Source organism: Hypanus sabinus, chromosome 1 (assembly GCF_030144855.1).
Source record: "Hypanus sabinus isolate sHypSab1 chromosome 1, sHypSab1.hap1, whole genome shotgun sequence".
NCBI classification, from domain to species: Eukaryota; Metazoa; Chordata; class Chondrichthyes; order Myliobatiformes; family Dasyatidae; genus Hypanus; species Hypanus sabinus.
This window is the reverse complement of record NC_082706.1, coordinates 50054512-50076084: the sequence shown is the minus strand read 5'-3', so window position 1 is coordinate 50076084 and position 21573 is coordinate 50054512. Positions and strand designations below refer to the sequence as shown.

At 45.7% G+C, this 21573-nt stretch overlaps 1 long non-coding RNA gene across 2 annotated transcripts in view; it reads right to left on the bottom strand.

The window, feature by feature from the left end:
- The window catches only part of LOC132393599 (uncharacterized), a 38770-nt gene that overhangs the window by 8364 nt on the left and 8833 nt on the right, over positions 1 to 21573 (bottom strand). Inside the window, exons 2-5 of one of the 2 annotated variants that reach the window (XR_009511998.1) lie at positions 7772 to 7924; positions 5209 to 6919; positions 2154 to 2275; positions 1590 to 1805 (exon numbers count right to left, since the gene is read on the bottom strand). This is a non-coding gene — a long non-coding RNA (uncharacterized LOC132393599). Of the gene's footprint in view, positions 1 to 1589; positions 2276 to 5208; positions 6920 to 7771; positions 7925 to 21573 lie in introns of both variants that reach the window. The other variant, XR_009511994.1, reaches the window with a different exon arrangement.

Genomic DNA, 21573 nt, shown 5'->3' with positions numbered 1-21573 from the left:
ATGCACATGTGATAAATAAATGTATTATTTCAGAATAGTGACTTTATGGAGAGCAGACTGAGCTAATGATCAATGGTGGATGGAGAAAGGGGTTTCAGGTCTCACCGAGAACACAGCTGAGGAGCTACAGCATTGACACATTCCACTGGGAACAACAAGCTCTGTGTCATCCTGTCTGACCTCCCCACCGAGACAGCTCATATCAGCAATGAGCCTGGGGCTGCACGGTCATGTAGTGGTTAGCACAACACATTACAGTACCAGTGAAATGGGCTCAATTCCCATCACTGCCTGTTAGGAGTTTGTACGTTCTCCCCGTGACTGCGAAGATTTCCTCCAGGTCTTCTGGTTTCCTCCCACAGTCCGAAGATGTAGGTTAATCGGTCTTTGTAAATTGTCCTGTGATTAAATCGGGGGATTGCCGGGTGGTGCATTTGGGAGGGCTCATTCCACACTGTGTTTCAATGAATAAATAAATAAATGGGGATCTGAAAAATGGTAAACCACTGTTACCCAAATATCTCCATACCCCATTAGCTGTGTGAAGGAATAAGGGCCCAGACTGGTCTAATTGGCCATTTCCATCTCTATACACACTGTCTCACCATCAATGTCACCATCCTACACAAGTGAGCAACAAACGGACACCCAGGACAAACTTCTCATTTCCCTGCTGTCCGTGGAATGCTGTCCAATGCCAGGTGTGGGACTGTGTCACTCAAGATGCAGGTAGATGAGCAGCTGGAGAATATCTGGGTCCGGGGGATTTGCTCCATCAGCTCCAGTCCACCCATCCACATACAGTGGCTGCAGCATGTGTTTGTAGAACTGTATACTGAGTGTGGGAGTGACGTTCTCCAGTCTGACACTGGGGTCTGAGGCAAAGTTCATAGAATTGTGAAGCATGCTGGACTAGATCAAGTTCTACCTGCTCCTCCCACCTTAATTAAATTTCATCCTTCTTTACAATCCATAAATTGGTAGTTTTTAACCTCTCAAATCTTACAGGCACTTCCTTTTCCTTTGTGACTGAATTAATTTCTCTTCATATCCAAGGATCTCTTACTTTGCTGTCCCCTATCCTTCCTTCTTACTGGAGAATCCTGTCCTAAACTGTGTAGTCAGTCTTTAAACACTCAACATGTCAGGTGTAGACTTGTCCAAAATCACCTGACCCTAATTTCCTTAGTTCCTGCCTGATATCATAAATAGTCCTGATTCTTATACTTATTTTTAGCTATCTTAAAATCTAAGAGGTTGTAGTCACTATTCTCTGATTGTTAACTTGAAAGTTTTGTCGAAGTTTTTAGAAGGTCAATCGTCTGCGGATTTAGCCACCAGGGCTGAAAATATGGATCAAGAATGTAATTTGTACTTTCACACACTGACAGACATGACAGTCACTGACCATGTCCTTCTCGACCTCTGTATGTAACAGTGCCCACGGCCATTTCAGAGCACAGTGCAGAATTGACCCCTTTGGGTGTGGAGTCACCTCTGGACCAGTCCAGGTCAGCAGGGTCACCAACTGCACTTCACACACTGGGATTAACAAGTGCAGATAACATAGCTTTGAAATTTTTACTCACCATGACACTACCTGATGCTCTGTTTGACTTTGTTCATCACTTCCACGTTGCTGGGAACCTCCTGAATCTCATCAGGTGAATTGCAGAGAATTCGCACAATCACGATGTTGGCATCAAACATTCCCTGGTGAGCAGCTTCGACTGGTTTATACAGATTATCCAAAGATTTTTCTGACAGGATCACAATCCAGTTGTCCTTTTTCACCCTTTGCTTCTCTGTGGTGGAATTACACAGATTTCATTCCCCAGGTTCTGTTTATTACATTTATTCCTGGACAATACAATCGGGAGGAGAAATGTCCGAGTGACCCAGTAGGAGACTGTGCTACCCAACCAGTTATGTGATCAGACTTTCCAAAGGATCCCTGAACCTTCAGTATTCACTGTGAACTTTCCTCCATGGCTCACTCATGATTCCGTATGATGACGTCTCTTTCTTCTGACCTTCTTCAATCATAAGATTCAGTGAGCTAGTCTCCACTGTGTGACTTCTGTAACATGTTATGATCAATCTTCCATTTACTCAATCAGGAGCTGTGGATATCACTGATCCAAGCTACTCACCTTTGGTGCTGCTCCCCAGTGTTCACTTAGAGATGAAAGAACAACTTGAACCAGGACAATCTACAGTAATGTTACTCATGGTCTTGGGTTATATTGTTTCTCTTCTTCATTCCTATGCATTTCTGAAATCAGAACCATATTTAGCAATACAGTGCAGAAAAGGCCCTTTGGGCTCTTTGAGTCACATCACCCAGTAACCCTGAATAAACCCACTTAACCCTACCCTGATCCCAGGAGAGCTTACAATGACCAATTAACCTACTTGGTAGGTGTTTGGTCTGAGGGAAGGCACAAGATGACCTGAACATTCCACAGGGAGGAAGTACAGAGACTCTGATTAGAACAGCACCAGAATTGAACTCTGAACACTGGAATTGAACTCCAAACTTAAGAACAAATTCAGCAGGGCTAACAAAAAGCACAAAGTTGTCCTAGCAGACAAGCTGAAGGAGAATCTTAAGGGATTCTACTGATATGTACGTACAGTGTAAAAGGATTGCAAGGGACAAAATTCATCTCCTGCTTGATCAGAATGGTAATCTACGCATGCAGACAAGAGAGATGGAGGAAATCCGAAATAGATTGTTTACATTTGTAATTACTTGGGAGACGGACATAGAACCTGCAGAAGTGAGGCAAAGCAGCAGCGAGATCATAAATCCTATAAAGATTACAGAGCAGAAGGGGTTTTCTGTCTTGAGGCAAATTAGGGTGGATAAATCCCCAGGGCCTGTCAATGTGTCCACTCGGACCCTGTGAGGAGGCAAGTGTAGAAACTGCAGGGGCCCTGGCAGATACTCTTAAATGACCCCTCGCTACAGGTGAGGTAGCAGAGAATTCTATGATAACTAATGTTGTTCTGCTGTTTAAAAATGGTCTCAGAATATACCATGAAATTATAAGCCAGTGAGTCTGACATCAGTAGTGGGATAGTTATTGCTAGGTATTCTAAGGGACAGGATATAAGAGTATTTGGATAGACAGATACTGATCAGGGTTAGACAGCATTGCTTTGTGGGTGGGTGGTCATGTCTAACCAGTTTTTCAAGGAAGTTACCAGGCAAGTGGATGAAGGCAAGGCAGTGAATGTTCTCTACGTGGACTTCAGTCAGGCTTTTGATGAGGTTCCCCATGGGAGGTTAGCTAAGAAGGTTCAGTCTCTTGGCATTCAAGGTGAGATGGTAAATAGGATTGGACATTGGCTTTGCAGGAGAAGCTGGAAAGTGATATTAGATGGTTGTGTCTCTGAGTGGAGGCTTGTGACTACTGGAGTGCTGCAAGGATCAGTGCTGGGTCCATTGTTTGTCATCAATATCAATGATCAGGATGATAATACGGTTAACCAGATCAGCAAATTTACAGATAACACCAAGACTGGGAGTGTAGTGGACAGCAAGGAAAACTAACACTGCCTGCAGTGGGCTCTGGATCAGCCGCAAAAGTGCTGAGAAATGGTGAGAAATGGTGAGAAATGGAGAGTTTAGTGCAGACAAGGGTGAGTGTTGCACTTTTACTCCTCACAATTATGAGTACAGATAGGGTAACTGCAAGCAGGCTTATCCACTGAGGCTGAGGGACTACAACTAGAGGTTATGGAGCAAGGGTGAAAAGTGAAATATATAATGGGACCACGAGGGAAAACTTCACTCAGAGGGGCGAGGGAGTGTGAAACCAGCTGCCAGCTCAAGGGGTGGATGCGAGCTCAACTTAAGTTTGGATAGGTACATGGATGCCAGTGGTATGGAGGGCTATGGTCTGGGTGTGGTTTGATGGGATTAAGCAGGTTAAATGTATCAGAATGGACTAGATGGGCCAAAGGGCCTGTTTCTGTACTCTAGTTTTCTATGACTCCAGCTGCTACGCTACTGATTTGTGCTATGTACTATTCGCTATGTCCTGGGTGCCACTGGCAACGTGTTTTGAACTTTGACACAAGAGGTATGCTGTTTTGTTTGACTTCATTCATGTATGGCTGAAATGTGAACTTATCTCTTATACTCCTAGAATGAAGATAAAACACACTTCACGCCACCATCCCATTGTGTCAATTACCTTGCTTACAAACTTATTGGTCATGACATCTACATTACTCTCAATTCCTCTACCTTCTGACCCAGTGCACTAGCTCCCAGCCTCCTGCCAAACTCGTTTAAACCCACCTGCTCAGCACCTTAGTACTTCACTGCGAGGATATGCAATCCGTTTCTCTCGTATAGTTTGTCCCTGCCAGAGAAGAGGTTTGAACTATCCAAGAACTTAACACCCTGCCTGTGCACCAGTTCCCCAACCACTCATCAATTTCTTCTATCTTTCTATTCCTGTTCAGATTAGCACCAGGCACTCTATAATCTAGAAACCAAAACCCTGGAGGTCCAAATTCTCAGCCTCTTTCCTAACTCACTGTCTCACTCTACGGGACCTCTTCCCCATTCCTATCTATGTCATTGTGCACTATGACCATTGGCTGCTCACCCTCTCCACTGATGGATATTTTGCATCTGCCTGAAGCCATCATTAATCCTGGCTTATGGAGGCAACACATCATTGACGGAGTTGTTCAAGGAGGTGAGGAAGATGACTAGTGGGGGCAGGACTGTGAATGTTGTCTACATGAAGTTCAGTAAGCCATTTGACAAGGTCTCTCGAGGGAGATTCACCCTGAAGATTAAAGCGCATGGGATCTACAGTGATGAATCCATTTGTATTCTGCAGATGCTGGAGATGTTGAGCAACACACACAAAATGTTGGAGGATCTCAGCAGGTCAGGCAGAGTCCCAGACAAATAGGCAGTTGATGTTTTGGGCCAAAACCTTTCATCAGGACTTTGGCCCAATACCTCATCTGCTTGGTCTCTTGTATAGATGCTGCCTGGGTTGCTGAGCTCCTCCAGCATTTTGTATACACTGGGTGAAAATGTAGATGGATGGGTTGATATATAAATATGTGGTGTATCGAATGGTGTAGAGTGCCGAAGGGTATAATTGAGTTGTGGTAGAATGTGAGATGGAGTTTAATCCAGCCAGTTGCGGTGCATTGCTGTTTGGGATGACAAACCTGTAGCAGCAGTATACTTGTAGCAACAGAACCTTCAACAGTGTTGATGCACATTGACATCTTGGGGTCCAAGTTCATCACTCCTTGAAGCGGGCTGCAGAAGTTGATCTGGTGGTATAAAAGGCCTTTAGCGTGCTTGCCTTTACTATTTGTTGAACTGAGTTCCAGAGACATGAATAATCACAAATAAGAGAAAATCTGAAGATGCTGGAAATCCAAGCAATACACACAAAATGCTGGAGGAACTCAGCAGGCCAGGTCCTGCTGAAAGGTCTCGGGCTGAAAAGTCGACTGAACTACTTTTCATAGACGCTGCCTGGTCTGCTGAGTTCCTCCAGCATTTTGTGTGTGTTGTCAGGAATCGCGAAGTTTTGATGCAATTTTATAAAACTCTGGTAAAGATGAATGTAGACTCCAGAGATGTATCTAGTTTCTAGAGTATTGCATTCCTTTCTGGTCACACCATTGCAGGAAGGGTGTGGAGGCTTTGGAGAGGGTGTAGAAGTAGTTTGCCAGGATGCTGTCTGGATTAGGGTGCATGTGATATGAAGTGAGTTTTGACAAACTAGATCTGGTTTATCTGGAGCAGTGGTAATCTGATCAAGATTTTTAAATCTTGAGATGAAGAGAAAGGGCAGAAAGGGGTCTTTCCTCATGGACAAAATGTCTTCTCTAGGAGATCATACATTGCAGGAGAGTGCGGCCAGTCGAACGTACCATAGTAGAAACCATGCATTGCAGGTGAGATGTGCAGAGTAAGTTTAAAAACACAGAGTGGTGGGTACCTGGAATGTGTTGCCAGTAGGGGCAGCGGGGGCAAACATTGTCGAGGTGTTTAAGAGCTTTTACATGGACACATGCAGGTGCAGAGAATAGAGAAATATGGACAATGAGTAGGAAGGATGGATTTGTTTAGCAAGTGCTTATATACCAATTTAAATAGTTCAGCACAACGGAATTGTTTTAATTAATGCACATCACAATAAATGGGAAGTCCATCGGATAGGACGGTAAACTGAAATGTGATGGTGAGAGACGAAATGATCTTGGACAACAACTGAGGCCCAATGAGCAGCTTCAGAGTCACTGAGCAACAACAGTGCCTCATTGAAGGAGAGTGGAAACAGGGAATTACTGGCTACTTCATCACTGCACTATATTCCACTCTACAGAAAGCACTGAGGACATGGTCATGGGGAAATGATTGAGCACACATGATCGCCAGGTCTGAAACAAAAATAGTATTTGGCAGGCCCGTTGTCTGACATTTCCTCACCAGGACAGTTAGAGGAAGTGGAATGTAACTTTATCTTTGAAACACTGACAGAGTTTCTCTCTACAGCTGAACTGAGTGGGGTCCCTGGCCAGTTCAGGGCAGCACAAAACTGATATTACGGATGTGGAGTCACCTTCAGAACAGACAATGGCAGTAGAGGGAAGGATATTGTCACATCACACATTGGGATAAACAAGTGCAAAAATACTTAGCTTTGTAACTGTTAATCACTCTGACAATCCATGATACTCTGTTTAATCCTTTCCTTTGCCTCCCCATTGTTGGGACCCTCCTGAATGCGGTTAATTCGCACAACCACAGTATTATCATCGAACACTCCTTGGTGAGCAACTTCCACTGGCTTATTCCATTTATCCAAACTCAGTTCCAGAAGGACCACAGCACAGATGTCTTCACTTTTTACGCTTTGGCTCTCTGTGGTGGAATTACACAAATTTCAGTCACCAGGCTGTACCCGTCTCTGTTTGTTGTGTTTATTCCTACACAACACAATTCAGTGGAGGGACCTCCGAGTGACCCAGTAGGAGAATATCCTGTCCACCCACTTCTGTGATCGAACTCTCTAACTGGTCCAGGAGCCCTCAGCATCCACCTTGACAAAGCCCTCCTGGCTCCCCCTTGTTTCCACAGGATCGCGTCTTTCTTGCGGTCTTCCGCGATCACTCTTGTGGCATTCAACGAGCTTGGCTCCCTCGGGTGACCTCAGGGGTAAGCGTATTTACCCTAAGCTTTCCAAGCACTTGGTCAGCGTTGCAAACATCACTGGCAATATTGATGGGTATTATCCACGTCTAATGCCCCAGAACTACAGAGGGGGTTACATGACTCACAGTGAAGGATGTGGCTCAGATCCCTTTCAGACCTGGTGATGGTCACAGGGACAGGGGAGGAGTGTGGGGACAAGAGAGGTTACAAAAACGGCGGGAGGTGCAGGGGTAACAGAGTTATGACAATGGAGTTGGGTTTACGTGCTGGAGGGGATTACTGAGATAGAGAGGGGTGCAGAGCTTGGTGTCAGTTACAGAGATAGGGAAGGGTCTAAGTGTGGCAGGAGGTTGCACATGTTGTGCAGGAGGGGCTTGCAGAGACAGTGAGGGTTGTCAGTGTGGACGGGGGTCACAGAGGTAGGGACAGATGGAGAGCCATAGTAGTTACAGTGAGAGGGAGAGCTATATGGGCTGGAGGGGGGTCACGGAGGTAACAGTCCTGGAATGCCTGAGAGAATATTTTGCAATGCACAGTGTGATAGAGATGGAAAATATTTACCTGTGACCGACTGGAGAGCATTTTGAAAATCCTGAATTTCACGAGACACTTTGTAGACAAACAAAACACAGGGAATCTTTGGATCTTCACACTGGGAGATGCCCAACTTTTTCACTATCTTCTCATGGACGTCTCCTCGACCGTACCTCTGCACTGTAAAACACAGAACCTGTGCTCACTCAGCCTGCCTCACACCAGCACATTTCCCTCAGGGTGACTCTCAGTAATGAAAGGGAAGGGGTGACAATGTCCCTCTGAGCTCAGAGGTGGACACCCAGCAGCACTGGTCAACATCCTCTGTCATGAGAACGTGCATTGTACCAGTGTGGATCAGTCCGTGGTACAGGAGATCCCAAGTGATGTGAATGTCACCTGTTAATTATGTTGGTTTACAGAGACGGGGAAGGGCAAGAGCCAAGAGGGGGTTACAGTGATGTGAGGAGCTGTAGGGGCTAGAGGGTAGCAGAGATGTGGTGCACATTGTGGTTGGAGGAGAGTTTCAGCTATGAAAGGGTTGTAGCGGCCTGAGGTCAGATAGATGGGGAGTGGTGTAGAGGTCGTCGGGGGGGGGGGGGGGGTGGTCACAGAGACCTGGCAAGAGGTAGTCACACAGATGGGGAGGGTATCGATGCTGGGGACCCCAATCACTTGCCACAGAATCCGCTCCCTGGAAGCATGGGGCCACTGCTAAGCTCTAGGAGTCTATCGTTGGGAGGTTGTGGGAAGTGAGTTCAGTCCCTTGACTGCCACTCTGCCCTCTCACCATTACACCAAAGCCTCTCCGAGCTTCCTCCCCCTCGGTTCAAGTCTGAAGTACCCTCGCTCGGTACTGATGGGCTCACACCATCCTGTGGATTCTTGACTGATCCTATTGAACAGCATACATGGCAATTAGAAACAAGCCTTTTGGCTCAGACCCAGACAATATTGACCTCAGTTCCCGAGGGAGTTTTGCTGCTCTGGCCCTCCCATCATCCCTCACAGTGCAGTTAATGACTTACTGGAGCACAGTTACGTCAGTCTCCCACTCCGGACACGGATAAGACATGTCCCTGATATTCCACATGGAAACTTTACAGTACAGAGTGATGTGTGGCCAGGGAAAGCCAAGGCAGGAAACTCCTCTGGATCTGGTCCAGTCGATGCCACTCTGATGGAGTGAATGCCTCAGGGAGATTGCTGTCATTGGCATAAGGACTCAACACACTCCAACAGTCATTCGTACCTGGATTAGTCACGGCCATAACTTATGTTCCTTCAGGAAATGACCAAATCTGTTCTCTTCATCTCTGCCACATCTCTGGAGCTGACCAACAGAATCACGGCACAAATGTCTTCCTTTCGTGCTCTCCCCTCTCCTGAAGCATAGTATTAAAGTGATCTGTGAGAGGGGTGTGTGCCCTACCCACAGGGTACATTCACTCTTCCACCTGAGGCTCTGCTCATCTTCCTGCCTTGTATGTGTCTGGGTATTGTGGGGGTAATGTGGGGGTAATGTGGGGGTAATATGAGGGTAATGTGCGGGTAATGTGGGGGTAATGTGGGGGTAATATGAGGGTAATGTGCGAGTAATGTGCGGGTAATGTGCAGGTATTGTGGGGGTAATGTGAGGGTAATGTGGGGGTAGTGTGGAGGTAATGTGAGGACAATGTGGGGGTAATGTGGGGGCAATGTGGGAGTATTGTGGGGGTAATTGGGGGTAATGTACAAGGCATTGCCCCCACCCCACTGCTGGCACTCATGCCTACACAGAAGGTACAGCACTACTGGTAACTGCTGCTTCCTGTGTTGTGTCAACACAGAGTAGCGATGCTGGAGTGTCCTCTCCAGGGCACAAGCCTGGGTGGAAAATCTGAAAAACCGGCTGTTGCCCCTGCAGCGGGATTCCCTTCTCCATATCACTGATGTAGTTGACGAGGAGCAAGCAGCGACAGAGCTTGGCATCAGTACATCACAGAGGTTGCCAGAGTGAAGTTGTAAACTACATCAAACTGCCTTAGGGACCCAGGCTCCAGATTTCTTCCTCAGGATTTACTCCAAAACCTTTCCCATGGGTGGGTATGACCACGGGCAGCAGAGGTTTGAAATCAGAGATCTCCTTCTCCAAAGTGGGCTGCAGTCCAAGGCTGACGGGCCCCACCTGCCCCCAGCAGCTGGTTTTGAAGTGTCAAAACATTTGCTCTGCTCTTGTCAGTACGAACAGCTCTGCTGGGCCTAGTCACTAAGCCACACGTTAAGGCCAAGAGTTGGGACGGCAGTGCCACAGGCACCACTTTTCTCTGGGCATTCCATCCCCAGTTTCCCCACTCAGGTGCACAGAATCTGTCGACAACGGTCTCAGTCGCTCGGGGACACCATAACCACAACCATCCGGCTACTTATTTTTGTTTAATCATTGTTGGTTCCAAACTCCCTCTCAAATTCACCGTACATCCCCTAACTTCCAATCCCTATTTGCTTCATCCTCCACTGCAACTACTACCCACCCTCTAATGAAACCTCGGTTTCCACTTCTACATCATCCTTCTCCCTCTAGTCCTCCCGCCCGTACCAACTGACCATTTCCCGGACTCTCAAACTTCTTCCATCACCAGTAAATGTGCAATATCTTTTTCCTGTTCCCCCCGTCTTGAATTACTCCTCCAATCAGGAGGCAATACGCCACCGGGTTGTGTGTGGGTGGGGCGGAAAGTGAGACGGATTGATACCGGAGCTCGGACTGCGATTGGCCGAAGCTGGAGAAGGGCGGGATGTAAGCTGTTGCTCTTCCCAGCGTTGAGGCTGTAATTCAGTCCCCTGGTTTCTACTATCCCACCGGTGGAAATATTCCACCAAATTGCAAGAGGGCTGGGCTGTAGGGGAAGCTGTAATATCTTGGGCCTAGGTTTAGATTATGAGGACACTCGGTCCTCATTTATTGTCATTTAGTAATGCACGCATTAAGAAATGATACAATGTTCCTCCGGTATGATATCACAAAAACACAAGACAGACTAAGACTAACTGACAAAAACCATATAATTTTAACACATAGTTACAACAGTGCAAAGCAATACTGTAATTTGATAAGAGCAGGCCATGGGCATGGTAAAAAAAAAGTCTCAAAGTCCCCGATAGCCCATCATTTCACGCAGATGGTAGAAGGAAGAAAATCTGTTCCTGCCATGAACCTCCAGCGCCGCAAAACTTCCCGATGCAGCCTCTGGAAGCATCCGACCACAGCCAACTCTGAGTCCGTCCGAAAACTTCAAGCCTCCGACCAGCCCCCCGACACCAAGCACTGAGCACCATCTCTGCCCAGCGCTTTGACCCCGTCCCTGGCCAAGCCGAGGGTTCGGGGCCTTTCTCTCTGGAGACTATTTGATCGCACAGTAGCAGCGGCAGCGTAACAGGCATTTCAGAAATTTCACCAGATGTTCCTCCGTGCTTCTCACGTCCGTCTCCATCAAATCAGGATTGTACACGGCATCCTACTTGACAGATAACAGATATTCATCCCGGAGTGGCCTCTGCGTGTTGTGTCACACTGCCATCTTCTTCGTCTTATTCATGAGAATGATTCCAAATGAGGAACGTCTGGCAGCTCTTGGTCTAAGAACCCCTCCCAGCATACTGCTGGTGACGGCCAAGCCAGCAAGGACAAAGTTGATGAACTCAGTACGAGACCGACCTCCCAGAAAAAACTGAGGAACTGTTGTAAGACCATAAGATATAGGAGCAGAAGTAGACCATTCGACCCATCGAGTCTGCTCTGCAATTCAATCATGGTCTGATCCACTTTATCCAGTCATCCCCACTCCCCTGCTTTCACCCCATACCCTTTGATACCCTGGCTAATCAAGAACCTATCTATCTCTGCCTTAAATACACCCAATGACTTGTCCTCCACAGCTGCTCGTGGCATCAAATTTCACAGATTTACCACCCTCCGACTCAAGTAATTTCTCTTCATCTCAGTTCTAAAAGGACATCCTTCGATCCTGAAGTTATGCACTCTTGTCTTAGACTCCCCAACCATGGGAAATAACTTTGTCATATCTAATCTGTTCGGGTTTTTTAACATTCGGAATGTTTTTATGAGATCCGCCCTTATTCTCCTGAACTCAGGGAATACAGCCCAAGAGCTGCCAGACATTCCTCATATAGTAACCCTTTCATTCCTGGAATCATTCTCATGAATCTTCTCTGAACCTTCTCCAATGTCAGTATATCCTTTCTAAAATAAGGAGCCCAAAACTGTGCACAGTACTCCAAGTGTGGTCTCACGAGTGTGTTATAGAGCCTCAACATCACATCCCTGGTCTTATATTCCATACCTCTAGAAATGAATGCCAACATTGCATTCACCTTCTTCACAACCGATTCAACCTGGAGGTTAACTTTAGGGTATATTGCACAAGGACTCCCAAATCTCTTTGCATCTCTGCATTTTGAATTCGCTCCCATCTAATTAATAGTCTGCCCGTTTATTTTTTCCACCAAAGTGTATGACCATACAATTTCCAACACTGTGTTTCATTTGTGTGCTCTGTCTTACTGAACCATGGCTTAACTCTGCTCAACCTGGCTACATTATTCATCCTGAGGGCTCCTCAATTCTTTGGATGGACCATCGGCATCCTTGGGTGTAGTTATGTGCAGAGGGTCTGTTTCCTAATGAATTCCTTGTGGTATTTAGACACGGCGGTTGTGGCAAGCTCCTGCTCACCCATCCTGGAATATCTAGCGATGAAGTGTTGCCCACACTACCTGCCATGGGAGTGTACATCAGCTATCCTGACGGCAGCTTACACCCCACCTCAGATGGAGACGATGCCAGTCATCAGCAATCTGTACTCTGAGGCAACAGCTTTCAAACGGGATACCAAGAAGCCCTTTTCATCATTGCTGCTGATTTCAACAAGGGAATTTTGAGAGTATGATACTACAATACCAGCAACAACTCACCAGGGACCCAAACACCCTCAATCATTCCTATACAACAATCAAGAATGCCTAGCCAGACATCCCTCAACCACACTTTGGTAAATCAGACCACCAGCTTGTGCTTCTACTCCCTGTATACAAACAGAAGCTGAAGTGGGCTGATCAGTACGGAAAGTCATACAGTGCTGCTCTGAAGAAACAAATAACCTTCTACACGATGGTCTTGAGTCAATAGAATGGTCCATGGTGAAAGATTCAGTTCCCAGACAAGATGAGACTGTCGTTAGCATCAGAAAATTTACCATCAACTGTGTTGAGGATGGTTTATCAAAGAGGACAATTTGGGTTTTTCCAAACCAGAACCGTGATCCATTCTCTCCTGAAGTCCAGGACTGCAATGTTCAAATCTGATTACCTTGACCCTTACATATCTTGATCGAGATATTACGTATGGAAAGCTATCAGTAATTCTAAGAGACAGTCAAAGTATAGTGGACAACTGTGGTATCATTTATATACATAAGGGGTAACAAAACTAAGTTAAGCAAGCAGCATCACCAAGATCAGCACATCCCTTCCCAACAGATTCTAGGCACATTTTCAACAGAAGGGAACAGATATGGCAACAGCCAGACTCCAGTGCATCTGAGTCCACTGTCACTATTCAGAATGCAAGATCAGTTCTCTGGAGAGTAAATTGCGGAAAGCAATGTGTCACTGTGTGGTCCATGAAATCCGCATTCCAGTTCCTGGTCCACACCATGTATTCCATACTCCAGTTATTTTCTCTTGATCCACTGGGTGCCTTAATTGGGGTGCCTGATTCTCATTTAGGGCTGGCAACATAAATAGCTCTGGGGACCAGTGATTACTTACTGGACCATTCCCGTCAGAATCTCTTCAAGTTAACCTGCCGGAGTGAGACTAGAGCCCTGTATGTTGTTCCTGGGCTGCTTCGAGGGCTTGTCACTACTTGGAGCCTTTTCATGTCAAGATATAGAACAGTCTATCATTGTGTAGTTTTGTCTCTCCATGTTTTCTTTTCTGCTGGGTAGGTCCACCCATTTGCCGCTACCCTGAGTGGAACATGCTGTCAATGTTTTATGTCCTGTGTCTAAGGAGAGTCCCGGCTCTATGTCCTGTGCCCCAAGTAGGAGCCCCTGGCTCAGTGTTCTGTGAACTGTGTCTAAGTCAAGTCTGTTCCAAGTCCAAGTCCAGAGTCAAGTTCCAAGTCCAGGCCCCAGAGTCAAGTTCCAAGTCCGGGCCCCAGAGTCAAGTTCCAAGTCCGGGCCCCAGAGTCAAGTTCCAAGTCCGGGCCCAGAGTCAAGTTCCAAGTCCAGGCCCAGAGTCAAGTTCCAAGTCTGAGTCACGTCCAAGCCAGGCCCAAGTTTTAGTCAAGAGCCAAGTCTAGACCCAGGTACCGAGTCCTTGCCAAGACCCGAGTTCCAAGTCATGACCTGAATTCCCTGTCAAGTTCAAATCCCAAGTCCAAGTTTTCTGGTTTGTTACTCTACGTCTACCTTCGTGTTATCATTTTGTCCTCGCTCCTTGGCTTACCTAGCATTCTTAATAAACATAGTCCAGTTCCTAGTACTTCAGTGTCTGTGTCTTGCATTTGGGTCTGCTACCATCACCACCTTGCAAAACAATGAGGCCTGTATGATGTCCATGGCCTTGGCCTGAGTTGAACGATGGTATTGAATTCTGAACTGCATTCAGTAAAGAGCATCCTGATGTGCAGATATTTGCTGTCCAGATGTTCTGGGGCTGAGTGAGGAGTCAATGAGATAACATCACCCATGAACCTGTTGCACAGGTAAGATCTAAGTTGCTTCTCAGCCAGGAGTTAATATATTTCATCGCTAACCTCTCAAAACACTTCATCACTGTAGATATAAGTGCTACTAGGTGCTAGTCATTGAGGCAGATCACCACGTTCTTCTTGGGCACTGGTACAATTGATGCCTGCTTGAAGTAGGTGGGTACCACACACAGCTGAATTGAGAGTTTAAAGATCTCAGTGAACACACCAGCCAGGTGATCAGCATAACCCTTTAGCACTTGGCCAGGTACCCCGTCTGGGCCAGATATTTTTCACGTGTTCACCCTCCTGAAGGCTTCTTGCACATCGGCTTCAGAGTCTGGAATGGCTCCTCCATGCTTTGTTGGTCAAAGTGAGCACAGAAAGCATTGAGCTCATCAGGAAGTGAAGCCCTGTGGTCTCCTAGGCCATCTGGTTTAACTTTCTTGCCTAAACAGGTATACAGTGTACGCCATATTCCTGGCCCCACATTCATTCTTGATGCAGCTAGACATTAAGGACATCTATGTTAGACTATTGCTGATTAACTGCAATTATGTAATTAATAATATTATTCCAAGCAAACTCATGACCAGACAGCAGACACCAAGAGTCAATGTTTCTCTGTGCAAATGGATCCTTGAATACCTGAGTAAAAGGCCACCATCAGTATGGTCAGGCAGTAACACCTCTGCCAAGATTATTCTAACTACTGATGCAGCACAAATCCTCAGCTCATGCTCTACTCCCTGTACTACATGACCAGATACTGTTGTAAATCCATCTACAAGTTTGTTGATGATAGCACCGTGGTGGGTGATGTCTCAAATAATGATAAGTCAGTGTAGAAGAAGGAGATAGTGAGTTTACTGACATGGTAGCATAACAACAAGCTTTCCCTCAAAGTCAACAAAACAAAAGAGCTGGTTATTGATTGGTAAGGGTATGGTGCACATACTCCTGGTTACATCAATGATGTTCAGGTTGCAAGGGTTAATGGCTTCAAGTTACCAGGCAAGCCATCAACAGCCTCCCTTGGTCCAACCATGCAGATGCTAAGAATTCTCACCAATGGCTCTACTTCCTCAGGAGGCTGAAGACATTTGTCCCCGTCCACCCTTACCATTTTCCATCATTGCACCGTAGAATACATTCTATCTTAACGTACAAAAGGCTTCGTATGGCAACTCTTCTACACATGACTGCATGAAAATGCAGAATCATGGGTACATTACAGGAATTAGCCTCCTATTTATGGAGTCTGCCTGCACTTCTCCCTGCCTTAGTAAAGCATCCAGTATTATCAAAGACCTGCCCACCACAGACGTTCTCTCTTTCCATGTGTAGAGGGATTTAAAAACACTGAAAGAACATTCCACCAAGCTCAACGACAGATTCTATCTCACCATTAACAGACATTAGAATGTACATTTTGTATGATAATGTGGACTCATGGCCCAGTAATCTACCTCCCTCTGACTTTATTGCGTACCTGCATGCACATTTTACACTGCATTCTGCATTCAGTTATTATTTTACCTAGTTCTATCTTAATACACTGGATAAAGATTTGACCTGTATGAACAGAATGCAAGATGACCTCTCACCAATCTTGGCATATAAAATAATAATAAAACACTATCAATATCAAATTCCAACCTCTACCCCGCGAAAGTGTCTGAATATGGTCATTATTATAAATTCGTAGGAATTTGTGTCCAAACTATTTAGTCTTTATTGGTGGTATAATACTCTCATACCAGGAGTTAGCCTGGAGAACCTGCTCGATGCTTTTTGGTCCAATACGTTGATCATTTCCATAGAGGCTGCCTGAGCTGCTGAGTTCGGCTAGGATTTTGTGTGTAGCCCTCGAACCTGTAAGCGTGCCTCCAGGTGAAGCCCCGCCCTCCAATGGATGATCATCCAACTAGCAGCAACAGGATTGGCCTGCCAAATAACAAATGATGGATGTCTATGATACAATCATCACAATCGAAATTTTCGGTCTTTTCATGATACGTGACACCATTGGTTGGTCAGTCCTGATTGGCAAGTAAGTAATCCAACGGAAGTGCCAGTCTGCTGGAGCTTCTGTGATTCTCTTCTGTATCCTCTGGTGGTGTGAATTGGATTAAACACTGCGAGGACCTCTGGCCCTAATCTACTGTTACGTACCGGAGAAGGTCCACATGAGGTACAACAGAAGCAAACTAATTCCAGGCTAACTATTGTGCGTGAGGTATTGGTTGTATTGTATCCCTTGCGGACAAAACCAATGTTGCCAAGATGGGAAACACCAGAAGACAAAGACAGCAGTGGGGTGGGGCGGTAAGCAGAATGATGCAGAGATGACCTTACTGACGCTTTGTCTGACTCGATGTCTGACCCACCGAGCTCTTCCAGTGCTTTGTGATTTATTCAGTAAGCTCGCTCGTTTCACTAGATAGAGGTGCTTCATCTTGTAAACACCCCAGGCCATACAGGAATCGCTGTGGCAGCACACATCTCAACAGGCACCCCACACTCATGTCCACCCACCCCATTCCACCATGGAATCCTTGTTCGCAGTTGACCATAGAAGTTACATTGCAGCTGTCTGCATGATACGCAAGGCAGTAAGACATGGAGAGCAAACTGTGCCCGTGTATCAGGCTCCCCCTCTCCATGCAGCTGATGAAAGTTCAAAGTATGCATGCAGCATATGTCCTTGATATTCATCTTCCTGCAAGCAGCCATAAAGCAAAGAGAGACCACAGACCCCGTTTAAAGTAACCCGACATAACAGTCACCTGAAAAAAATAACAAATCGAGCAAACAAAAAAAATGAACAAGTAACATGGAGAACATGATACATCAAACAATGGATTTCCCAAATGTGATTCCGCAACCACGAGCCACCGAGGTGAGTGAAACCAATCCCGGGGCCGATGCCCATGGCCACAGCCGACAAGTTAGTCAGTTCAGCGCTGTGTTCAAAGGCTACAGATCACCAATGCAGACACTTTTCTGTGCCGAAGCGCCTCGATCCAATCATGCAAATAGTAAAGTGCTTTCAGCGCTGTGGATGTTAAACATCAAACCTCAAATACTCCAAAAAGACAGACCACAGCCACGATCCACTGAGGCCACCAAACCTTGCAGTGTAGGACCCAAGACTCCTGTACCTTCGGCCAGCAGCAGAGGAGAGTGGTCAAACACAGGCAGACAGCAATGACTACCCGATTGTATTCCACTCTCGACTCGCCAATTTTAATCTACTTTGACACTTTCATCAGTGTGGAGTTATTCAGCCAACCATGGGTTTGCATTCCACCATTAGGAATTGATGCATCATACAGCCCCAGATTCGGCCGTTCTGCACCCCACACTGAATCCCGCAGGAGATCACAGAAGCGTGAGATTGTTCATTAAAGGGGGAATCACAAGAAGATGAAGAAAGAGTTAACCTACTACCGCCACCAGCTATAACAACTTTGAGGAACCCTAGCAACCATGTTGTGATGATTCACAGCTCACATCAACACACTGAGAACACCCGAATTTAACAGTGCCCCAGAGCAGTGACCCTGTCCTTTTACCCTCGACCTTATCCTGAATCACAGCACTGACCCCATGTCCCTCACCTGGACCTCTGACCATAGTCACTGCAGCTCCAGAAGTCAGGAGCAGAAGCTCTGTCCGGCAGTGGTGCCACTGTCTAGCCCTGCCTCCTTCAGTGGGCAAGTTGACTGGTCGGTTCATCCCAGTCCATCTCCAACCAACTGCTGGAGGAACTCTGGGTCAAGCTGTATCTGTGAAGGCAATGGGCTGGTTGATGCTTTGGATCGGCGATCCTGCATCAGGACTGATAGCCAGTACACAGAGCTGAAAGTAGGGGCGAGACAGAGTCTGGTGGGTAAGTGGTGGGATAAAGAAGGTGATGCTGGGCCCATGAGGCTAGGTGTGCAGATGGAAGGGGAGGGTACAGACAGAGGCTCACGGGTGATAATTGGAAAGATGATGGACAGATGAAACTGGATGAGGGAGGGGACCGTCTGCTTTTAGCATCATTTGCGACCCATCACATAATGAATCAGTCCACATTGAAATGTATTGATACTCAGCAGTGTCCAGACTTGGTGTACTCAGTGACACAAATGGTACTTTCCACCTACTAATAGTCCACCCATGTCAAGAAAATAACGATGTCATCCAACAAGATTATATCCAACTCTCACACCCTGACAGTCGATAGAACGATCCACGAATATCAGTATTCTGAGTTTGCACTGACCACGGGCTAAACTGGAGTGTCTGTATACCTAGCATGACTACAGGAGCAGGGCAGAATCTCCACCCATAACTGGGAAACCTGTGGTGTAAAACCTACTTCTTAACTCCCAAAGCCTATCCACCATCTACAGGTCTCGAGTCAGGAGTATGATGGAACATCTCATTTGACTGGGTGAGCGAGGCTTCGACAATAATCTAGAACTTCAACATCATCTAGAACACAGCAGATCACTAGACAGGCAACCCATCCATAACCGTTCACTCACTCCACCACTGGTGTACAGTAACACCAGTTTATACCTGTCTGAGGGGTTTGGGTGAGACCGAAGGGCCTGTATTGTGCTGTAGGTTTTTTATGTTCTACCCTCTACAGCAGTGAAACTATGCGCAGATTACAAATCTACTTTTCTGAGAATTTGTGCTTTGTCCATAATAACTACATCTATCTCCAGTTGCATTTCACTTCAGCTTCCCTCCTCATTCCAGTACTGACCTCTCCGTCCCCGGCCTCCTGCACTGTCAAGGCAAGGTTAGATACAAACCTGCACAGCAGCACCTTGACCGCAAACCAACGGAGACGGCATTGAATGTTCCCTAATGTTTCTTTCCCACATCCTCTAGTCCAGACCGGTCTCAGTCCTTTTCTCATCTTTTCCAACTCAGCCACTTCGTCACTGGTATCATTACCCCTCTGCACCTATTTCCATCTGCCCAATGCCCACTTACCCACCTGTTGCTCACATACTTTGATTCATCTGTCTATGCTCTTCCCTCCTCACACCATCCCCTTAACTCACCTGCTTCCATCTCTTACCTACCTGCCGCTCTCTCACCCCTCTATCTCACCTCTTTGAACCATCTACCTTTCCCTGCACTCCAGTCTTGATACAGGATCTTGAGATGACACCAATAACCACAGAGTCAGCCTGTGTAATTGCTTTGAGTGTTCTATGGACTCGGAGCCCAAGATCTCTCTGATCCTCCACACTGCCAAGTCTTGCCATTAATACTATATTCTACCATCATATCTAACTTAACAAAATGAACCAGCTCACACATCTGGGTTAAACTCCATCTGCCACTTCTCAGCCCAGCTTTGCATTCTATCGATGTGCCACTGTAACCTCTGACATCCCTCCACACTATCCACAACATCCCCAATCTTTTTGTCATCAGCAAATCTACTAATCCATCCCTCCACTTCCTCATCCAGGACATTTATATAAAACACGAGGAGATTGGGACCCAGAACAGATCCCTGAGGCACACCACAGGTCACCAACTTCCAAGCAGAATATGACCCATCTACAACCACTGCCTTCTGTGGGCAAGCCAATTCTGAAACGACAAAGCAATATCCCCTTGGATCACATGCCTCCTTACTTTCCCAATAAGCCTTGCATGGAGTACTTCACCATCAAATGCCTTGCTGAAAAACATATACACTAAATCTACTGCTCTTTCTGCATCAATGTGTTCAGTCACATCCTCAAAAAACTTAATCAGGCTCATAAGGCACGACCTGCCTTTGACAAAGCTATGCTGACTATTCCTAATCATATTATGCCTCTCCAAATATTCATAAATTCTGCCTCTCAGGATCTTCTCCATCAACTTACCAACCACTGAAGTAGGACTCACTGGTCTAGAATTTCCTGGGCTACCCCTACTCCTTTTCTTGAATAAGGGAACAACACCCACAACCCTCCAATCCTCCGGAACTTCTCTCATCCCCATTAATGATGCAAAGATCATTACCAGAGTCTCAGTAATCTCCTCCCTCACCTCCCACAGTAGCCTGGGGTACATCTCATCTGGTCCCGGTGACATATCCAACTTGATGCTTTCCAGCACATCCTTTCTTAATATCTATATGCACAAGCTCTTCAGTTCACTGTGTCATTCCAACAATAGCCAAGATCCTTTTCCATGGTGAATACTGAAGCAAAGTATTCATTAAGTACCTCTGTAAGCTCCTCCGCTTCCATACAAACTTTTCCACTGTCACATTTGCTTGGTCCTATTCTCTCACGTCTTATCCTTTTGCTCCTCACATACTTGTAGAATGTCTTGGGGTTTCCTTAATCTTGTCCGCCAAGGCCTTCTCATGGCCCCTTCTGGCTTTCCTAATTTAATTCTTATGCTTCTTCCTGCTAGCCTTAAAATCTTCTAGATCTCTATCATTATCTGCAATTTAGAAAGAGCAAAGGGAAGAGAAGACCCTAAAATAGAACCCAATGAAAATCCTTGTACAGATTTAGTTTCCAAGTTCACCCAATGAGGGCTAAAAGATAAATCCCAATCCTTCAACCAACATATCAAATATCAGATATTAACTGCCCAATAATAAAATCTAAAATTAGGCAATGCCAATCCACCTTCTTTCCTTGCCTTCTGTAAATATTTTTTACCTAATCTAGGATTTTTATTCTGCCATATATATGAAGAAATATATATGAAGAAATCAACATTAGCAAAAAACAGATTTCGGAATAAAAATTGGTATCACTTGAAATATATATAAAAATGGGTAAAATAATCATCTTAATAGCATTAAATCGCCCTATCAGAGATAATGATAATGGTGACCATTTAGTGAACAAACATTTAATCTGATCAATTAAAGGTAAAAAATTAACCTTAAGTAACTTCTTATAATTTTTAGTAATTTTAATCCCTAAGTATATAAAAGAATCATTAACTAATTTAAAAGGTAAACTTCCATAAATTGGAACCTGTCTATTTAAAGGAAACAATTCACTCTTATTAAGATTTAATTTACACCCGGAAAGATTACTAAATT